The sequence below is a fragment of the Herpailurus yagouaroundi genome, unplaced genomic scaffold (genome assembly GCF_014898765.1).
Source record: "Herpailurus yagouaroundi ecotype Mexico unplaced genomic scaffold, PumYag 213, whole genome shotgun sequence".
NCBI lineage: Eukaryota > Metazoa > Chordata > Mammalia > Carnivora > Felidae > Herpailurus > Herpailurus yagouaroundi.
The window spans coordinates 6,104,879-6,111,941 of NW_024412444.1; the positions used below are offsets into that span (position 1 = coordinate 6,104,879).

The window sequence follows — 7,063 nt, forward strand, 5'->3', positions numbered from 1 at the left end:
TCTAGTTCATCTATCCTAAACACTTTAAAATGAAGAGGAGATAGTTTTGAGTATCTATAACGAAACAGGTAACTAAAGGAAAAGTTGCATCAAAGGACAATGACAGAGAATGAATGGAGACTTGGAATATAAAAATGTCTTTAACCTGGTAAGGGTTACCTATCAAAAGTGTGGAGCAAGCCCCATACTTAATGGTGATGCATTCCTCTGAAGATCAAGGAAAACCCAAGGATATTCATTCTAGCCTCTATTTTCCTGGAGGTTTCGGTGAATGCAGTAAGACAAGAAATAGAAATTAAATCTATAAGGATTAGAAAGGAAGAAATGAAATTTTAAATGACAAAAATTTGAAAAGCTCCAAAGAGGTTTCAAATCATTAGAAGTAATGAGAGAGTTTAAGAAGGGTGGTTGGATATGAAATCAATATGCAAAAATAAATCTATGCATCAACGTCCAATATTTAGAAAATTCATTTTAAAATTTCCATTTATAACACTTTTTATAATGCTAGTGAGTAAAGCTAAAAGAATTACTACTATGTTAATGAACAGAAAGAAGATTCTACGTTATAAAGTGGTCAGTTCTCTCCAAAATTGTGAATTAAGTGCTATTCCAATCTAAACTCCTGTAGAAATCTACAGAAGTTGTGGTTTTTGGGGTTTTTTTTTTGTTTGTTTTTTGTTTTTTGGGTTTTTTTTTGGAAAAAGTAGAAACTGATTCTAAAGTTTATGTAAAAGGGAACAGGGAAAAGCCATGACACTTTTTTTTAATTAAAAAATTTTTTTCAACATTTATTCATTTTTGAGAGTGAGAGAGACAGAGCATGAACAGGGGAGAAGGGCAGAGAGAGAGGGAGACAGAGAATCTGAAGCAGGCTCCAGGCTCCGAGCTCCAGGCTGTCAGCACAGAGCCCGACGCGGGGCTTGAACTCATGGAGTGCGAGATCATGACCTGAGCTGAAGCCGGATGCTTAACTGACTGAGCCACCCAAGCGCCTTAAAGCCATGGCACTTAAAGAAAAACAAGTTTGGGAGAGCGACATGCTTTCTAGATATCAAGGCATCATATAAATCTCTAGTAATTAAGACAGTGCGGTATTGTTTCATTTGTAGACACATAGAAAACATAACAGAATAATAACAAAGCCAAATAAACTGAGAGACTGTTGCGGGTTGAATTTGGTCTTCCGAAAAAGATACATTCAAGTCCAAAACCCCTGGAACTTATGAATGTGACCTATTTGGACATAGGGTCTCTGCAGAAGTAAGCAAGTTAAAATAAACTGGACCTTAATCCAGTTGTTGGTGTTGTTATAAGCAGCAGAGACACAGAGAGAGAGGAAGACCGCCGTATGCCAAGGAATGCACATAAGCACTTGTTGTGTACCTGGCGAAGCACTTTTCATGGTGTATATATGCTGGGAAACACACGGTGTGCACACGTTTAAGGAATGAAGTGAAGGAGTGAAGGAAGGTAGGCCTGAAGCTGCCGGTGGAAGGAGTAGGTCACCAGAGCCTGGAAAGAAGAGAGTCAACAATTGAGAGGGCTCCTTAGAGGTCTTCCTTAGAGGCCACCCAGAAGTGGGGGGGGGGGAACTGGAGAAATCTCACGCTCCTCTGCCCTCAGGTCTCCTGCTGGTGTTTCCACCAGTCAAGCAGAACTCAGTGGATGAGAGAGTCCACAGATGAAGTCCTTCTTGGTTAGTCTTCCAGGTACAGAATTTGGTAGAATAAGGGTAAAAAGAGGATTTGAGGGGCAGTGGTTTTATCTTGCACACAAGACATTATATAATCTTTGCAAAGCTGTAAGGGACCCGTGCTACCCTTATCCCATTTCACACAAGCAAACTGGGGCTTGGAGAGGTTAAGTCGCATGCTGACAGTTGGCATGTAGTAGAGTTGGGGTCTAAGCCTAGACAGTGTTAATCATGAGCCAGGTAGCTCACCGCTAAAGTGAAATTCATGGCTCCATCATAGGTACAGACTAAGTCTCAGAGCAGGTGAAAAGCTGGGCCAGTGTCAGCAGAAAGGGCTGGCATTTCCCAGTTCTGTCTGGCTCCAAATGCCATCTTCCACTGTGACACCACATGAGCACCCATGACGTAGCGACCCACGAGAGGCACACGCTTGGGGTTTTCCTTTTAATTACAAAGTGGAGAAGTGGCGACACCAATAATACTATTGAAGTATTCAACTGGTTTTTACCTCAAGTGACAGAGTAGCCATCCTCAGAAATGAACAGCCTCCACCATGACATGGGAGAAAACAAGGAGTAGCCGATATTTGCCAGCCTGCATTTTGCATACCCTTGAGGGTGTCTGTCACTAGAGATGTTCTGAGGGTTTATGTTGTTAGAGATGCTGGGATCTCTGCAATTCATTTTGATTTTGTTTAAAGCCATAAAATAAAGTGATTGGGTGAAATTCTTTTCTGTTAAAACAAAACAGAATAGTGTGAGGCCTTGCAGCTTTTATCATGGGCACTTTTAAGGTACACGATCGCTTTCATTCAGCTAAATGCTATTGGCTCAAACATGGACTCTATGATTACAATTTGGTTTTGATTATTCTTGTTTATGCACATCTTGTTTAGTTTATACTAAACTATTAGACAGGAAAGAGATAGGGAGTATGAGAAAAATAAGACATTAATGATCATGAAAATGATAATCTACAATTTCCCTTCAAACTGATACCTTATAGACTCATATAGTGACTTATCAGAACAGGTAAACCACACATGTCAGGATTTCCATATTACTTTCGCTTCCATTGCTCAATAGAAGAACTTCAGTGGTGATTATAGTTCATTTGGCTTTTGATCTATTGGGGATAATAATAACCATCCATATGATGGGTTATTTGCAGAGAAATGTTGCAAGTAGAAGCCCTGAAACTTTTTATTAACTCGTCATTTGGAAACAAAGCAGAAAAACATTAAAAATAAACCAGTTAACTTTAAGTGAAAAATCTAAGCAGTCCAAACAATCGTGTCATGAAGCCATTTTTAAAAATCTATTCTTGATGCTGTAACACCTGTTAAATCCCAGTCTCTATTTAAGTAAGCATTCAATCCTTAAACTAAATAAGATACGATGTCCTTTTAAACTCTATTTTTGTTCCGGAATTATCTCCAAGTAGATTAACTAGTGCCTACCCTTTTTTAAAGGAGTTGGCATTTATTTTCACATACAAAGTGATTACAGTTGATCATTTTAAATGTTATTTTATTATACAGTATAGACCTAAATATTTTTTAAAATAAAATCACTTCTTTATGACATACCATGAACGAAATAATGGAGTTGCATAACAAACTGACAAGGAGATTCATGAGGCATTGCCATGTGTAGTAGACATTTGTCACTTTTGTCCATGCAGCAGGAAACCTCTTTTTTCCAGCAACATTGCCTGGAGCCTGTTTCGGAAGCTACCCTCTCCCAGCCACAGTCCCATATAGGTTAGGTGAAAATGACCTGCCTTGCTGATGGGTACCTGGCCTCAGATGAAGAAAATCAGAATGTGGAACACCCTGGCCAGTGGTTCATTTAGAACGACTATGTCCCAAACTGTGCCAATAAACTTTAGTGGAACCAGTAGAATAAAGAAGCTGCCTTTCAGATGGAACCACTGAAAGAGAAGGACCAAAGACCAGAATATTCCCAGCAATGTGCAAGAATACCATATGCCTAAGAAAAAAACAGCAAAGAAAAGCATAGTCAAACGACCGATAGTGACAGGTTCCCAGTGACATGTTTGAGCTCCTGGTTCCAGCCATTTCATAACTCAGTTGGATTTCACTTTTAGACTTCTCAGTTATATTAAGCAATAACTTGATAGATGACCTTGAATACATCACTTTATTTCTCTGGTCTTCTCTGTCTTCATCTATAAAATAAAGGCATTAGATCAGATGCCTGCCTAACATCTCTTTTAGATTTTACAGATTTGTGATCTTGTGATTGACCATGCATTAGTGACTCTGTAGAATTTTCAAATGGACCCAATTTCAATTGACAAAATAAATGGTGCTGGCCATCCTACTTCTTAATAGATAAAAAAGGTGAATTATACAGTACTTACAATTATAGAGGCCATGAGAAGTCATCTAATCCTTCTTCTGAGTCTCCTATCTAAATTGAGAATACACAAGGATGCTTTTATACTCCGTATCTTCATTTTGATGGAGCTCCAGGGCAAATGTCTCAGCTAACTTAATCAAAGATGTTGTTCACAACCTCTATTATGATCCTGAGTATCCCTGCCCCCATTCTGATGAAGAACCCTGGAAATTACCCATGGTAGTTTCACTTGCATTTAGTGAAAATCTTTTTGTACAATTTCGCAAATGCAAAGAAAAAAAGCCCTTTTATATAATTCCTCCAAGTTTCATAATTCTTTGATAGACAGCATCCATATCCCCTGCTAATTATTTCCCCATAAGGCAGGGTATTATACTTCCCAGAAGATGTTTTACAGGTAGGAAAGCTTTTGAAAATATATAATATTTTGACCTTTGAGATAAGAGATTTGTTGTGAAACTAGTCCTTTTTATTACTAGGTGTCATTCAAAATAAAATAATACGTTTAGACATGTTGTAGCAATTTACTTGCTATTACTCAAATCTTACCCTCTAATTAGAAGGAGAAATATGAAGCTTCATCAGTGCATAATTTAACAAACTCAATGTCATGAAATTACCATATTTTATTCTTGCCTAGCACCAAAATTTGTGGGCCCGGAGGAAAATGTTCACTTCTAAAATGCAAGATATGACTTATAACAAAAGAGTGCTTGAGAGCTGATACTACGGGTTCAGGCTAATCAAAGCCTTTGGACAAGTTCCAAAAGGCAGATTTAAAATATGAGTCAATCTCCAAATCCCATCTGCTTTGGGATGCAGCAGAAAAAGAAATGCAGTCATTTGGGGAGAGCGAAAACTATCAAAATCAGGGCTTTTTAAACCACTGATGGAAATGATAATGGAGCAGTGGGATTGCCAGAAAGAATTCTCAAAGGAATTAGAATTTTGTCTCCAGGTAGAAGAGCCCCCCCCCCCCTGAAAATGGCAGAGGTGTCCCTACACTGGGATCAAGTTTCACTTTGTTCCTTCTCTCTCTCCACCCTCTATTTTTATGCCCACAGCAGGGTAGGTTAGAGGCTTCACCCGATAACCTTAAAGTTACAGTAGTGTAACAAAATCAAGGTTATCTCTTATTCATATCACAATCCCGGGTGTTTTTGTTCTGCTGGGTCTTTCCATCTTGTGGCTCCACCCTCCTCGAGGCCCTCAGATCCTCTGTATTCGGCCTGCATTTGGGAAGAGGACATAGGGAAAGCACATTCATATCTTCACTACTTTGGCCAGAACTCGGTCATGTGTCTACATGCAGGTGTGAAGGAGGCAGAGAAATATAGTGTAACTGTGTGCCAGGAGGAAAAAGGAAAAAGTTTTAGTGGACATATAGTTTCTGCTACATCTGTCTCTCCTTCCCTCCACCACTCTCATCTTTGCAAAAGCAATATTTGCATAATAGTTAGGAACGCAGAGTTAAGTACACTTTAGAGTCAGTCTACCAGGATTCAAGTGCAAGTTCTGCTCCTAGTAGCTGTGTACTCTGGGGAAATGATATAAACTTTCTGTGTTTACTTTTCTGCAAAACAGGAATAATACAAGTAACTGACTCATAACATCATTGTGAATATCAGATAAATTAATGGCTAAGTGAAGAAAATTCTAAGTAGAATATGCCTGGGACTCCATTACTTCTCACTTCTATATCAGTCAGACTCCTAGGTTGCAGTAGAAATAATCTTGCTGACTTGAGTAAAATAAAATTTATGAGGGGACCAGGAATACTGCAAAAACAGGCTTCGAAAACAAGTCCACAGCAAGCAACCTCTGGAGGGCCAGTCATCAGGAACCAGAACAGTTCTTCCAGCAGGAACAGGTCCATTCATGGATCCCCAGGCCACTACTGCTGCTGAGGTGATGATTTCCTCCAAATGCCACCACACCACACCCTACAGCCCTTACTCAAATTCCAAGCGCTACAGGAGACTGCTCAATTGCCTGCCCCTGAACTTTCCAGAATGACAAGAAAGAGAATTTGGACCCATTTGCTTTCTGGTTCCCAAGAATGCACACAGTGGCACATTTCTAAGAGGATAAAAAGTTTTGATAGTCATGGCACCTTGCCATGGTTGGCTGCTGAACAATAAAAAAAAAAGATGATATCCATTGTGTGATCTATCCCCCCAGTCAGCCAGCCAGCCACTCATCCACCTACCCATTGATCCATCCATCTCTCAATCTATTCAGTTAGCCATCTATCCACCCATGCAAAGATACATACATATCTGACAAACACACATCACCACATTTCTCTCACGTTTTTTATATCCAAATACCCGTAAAAAATGAGTCTTTCAGAGGAAGCTTTTATGGACCTAATTCACCCCAAAGCTTATGTCTCCCTGAGCAGTAGATGAAAAATATTGCAGCCTGAAAAGAATTGACTTGAAAGAATTAGGGCCCCTGCCTAAATGCCTAACATAGTATAAAAGAGTGACTCAGCCCCAGGGTGAATGGAGTCTTATGTTTCATAAGGCAAGATATTTATTATAATGACAGGGCAAAATGGCCGTGGTCAAATCTTAAATCCAGGATGCATCTAAAGCAAGAATGTCACTTTCCAATTCAAATCCAAAATGTACATTAAAGGCAAAGAGTGTGTATGAATTCTGTTTAAAAGTCTCTTTACAGGGGCGCCTGGGTGGCGCAGTCGGTTAAGCGTCCTACTTCAGCCAGGTCACGATCTCACGGTCCGTGAGTTCGAGCCCCGCGTCGGGCTCTGGGCTGATGGCTCGGAGCCTGGAGCCTGTTTCCGATTCTGTGTCTCCCTCTCTCTGCCCCTCGCCCGTTCATGCTCTGTCTCTCTCTGTCCCAAAAATAAAAAAATAAACATTGAAAAAAAAATTTAAAAAAATAAAAAAATAAAAGTCTCTTTACAGAAATGGATTAGGGTTGTCATTGATACCAAGCTTCTATTCTACCTGAGATC

At 39.6% G+C, this 7,063-nt stretch overlaps 1 long non-coding RNA gene across 1 annotated transcript in view; it reads left to right on the forward strand.

Moving 5' to 3' along the window:
* Positions 1 to 6,236, forward strand: part of LOC121016776 (uncharacterized) — a 148,751-nt gene extending 142,515 nt beyond the window's left edge. Inside the window, exon 10 of the long non-coding RNA XR_005784454.1 lies at positions 5,665 to 6,236. This is a non-coding gene — a long non-coding RNA (uncharacterized LOC121016776). The remainder of the gene's footprint in view (positions 1 to 5,664) is intronic.
* The last annotated feature ends 827 nt before the right edge of the window (positions 6,237 to 7,063 follow it).